The sequence below is a fragment of the Salvia miltiorrhiza genome, chromosome 1, assembly GCF_028751815.1.
Source record: "Salvia miltiorrhiza cultivar Shanhuang (shh) chromosome 1, IMPLAD_Smil_shh, whole genome shotgun sequence".
Lineage (NCBI taxonomy): Eukaryota > Viridiplantae > Streptophyta > Magnoliopsida > Lamiales > Lamiaceae > Salvia > Salvia miltiorrhiza.
Window position 1 is genome coordinate 15,664,945 of NC_080387.1, and position 1,887 is coordinate 15,666,831.

Below are 1,887 nucleotides of genomic sequence, written 5' to 3' on the forward strand. Positions count from 1 at the left end.
TGTTGACGTCCAGCAGTCATCCTTGTGCTTTCTTCTGCAAAGCAGGATTCACAGTTAATACATATTCATATGCATTTAATGTTCAAAATAGTATACGCTTTATGGGCCGACTTTGCTTTGAGCCTTTTAACCAAATGGTTGACGTGACATGAGTGAATCTGAGCACAAGTCAACAAGTTGTCCTTTAGTCAGTCTGCTTAGTTAAACTGATGCTTCCATCAGCTTAACATTAAGTGCAACAAAGTTCTCGTGCTCTGTGGCATGGGCACAAACCCCAATCAGCTCAGTCGCATTGCTGATCGTTCAGGTTAGGATTTTCCCATCAACCTGAGACTCTAGCTGGATCTTTAGTAGGGTGAAGGAACCTTCGACTTCTTTAGTAAACTTCATCAGCTTAGAATACTTGTGATATTCATAAGCTATGTTTTGGTCATCAGCAATATTTCATCGTTGGGTTTTGACATTCCATCATAATATAGAACTTTTTCAATAATGTTGGGAACTTATTGAAATATCATAATCCTTGTTTTGATGATACCAAAATCCATAGGCCTTAATTGTAACAGACTAGAACTGTTCGAACTCAAGCGTTAGAGTTCTTTTCTAGTTTAGTTTGATGTTCTGAAGACTGAAAACTGAAGGACGAAGGACTGAAGACTGAAGACTGAAGTTACCAACTGAAGTATCAGTTGAAGAATCAGTCCAGAACTGATTACTTAATGCGTGCCACGTGGATTCAGCGGACTGGTACTAAAGTCAAGTATCAGTTAAACATTCTTCCTCGGACTGAACCTCCAACGTTCAAAGGAAGCCACGTACTCCAAAAATACAGCCGCATTAAATGCAGAGATCTCAGGATCATCCCTCTTTGTCGGGTTCATTCCTATTTGGTGGCTACTTTATCAGAGACGTCACATCTCCTGCTCATCAACATAGCCGTTCTCACCAAACATGGAACCTCAAAGATTGAAGCCTCAGCCCAAATTCGAAAAGCTCTCCAACGGAAGAAATCTTGAAGTCGTTCTCCACCAACAGATCTATTCAAGACCTCTCCTATAAATAGCGCTCGAGGATCACTTCAATCTTCATCGATTCAACGACATAAGCTGAAACTCTGCCAAAATTATTTCTCAGCCAAAGCTTAATCTCTCCAAAGCTTGAATCGAAGAAGAGAATACCAAAGCCAAAAATCAGTCACTGCTAATTACATACATTCTCTTAAACCTTAGGCAAACCTCTGTTACCCAAAGCCTAGGTCAAAACTAACTCCAAAGAACTTGTTCTTTGAAGTTTAGTTGGCAAGATTTCAAACCAAACTTCGAGAGATAGAATCGAGTGTTTGAGTTGAAAAGGAGTTCAGGAAGGTACTCTGACTCCGTGAGATCCTAGTGCAAGTTCGTGCTAGGAGTGGAAAATCCTACGCGAGTGAAGTGTTGGTACTGAAGATTGGATCTTCAGTTGATTCGGTTGTGTGCACCCGGCTAAGTACATGGATAGGTTTGCAGTGCACCAGTTAAGCACTTGCGAAGTAAAGTTGTTGGACTGATCAATCGACCGTGGATGTAGAAAGTGTTTTTTCGAACCACGTAAAAATCTCTGTGTTATTTACAGCTTTCAGTTTTATATTCTTACTTGTGCTCTTTCCACTAATAAACTTAGGGGGGTGTATTCGTTGTGGAATTTGATGGATTTCAATGGATTTTAAAAGTCTGGGTGTATTCGTTCAAGACTTTTAAAAGTCCATATAAATCTGGGTGTATTCGTTCAAGACTTTTTAAAATCCATACAAATCTAGGTGTATTCGTTATTCCATTAACTTAAAATCCGGAATGACTGAACTATTGTCCGTCCTCGGACAAAACAAAGATGAACCAAGAATGAATCAAC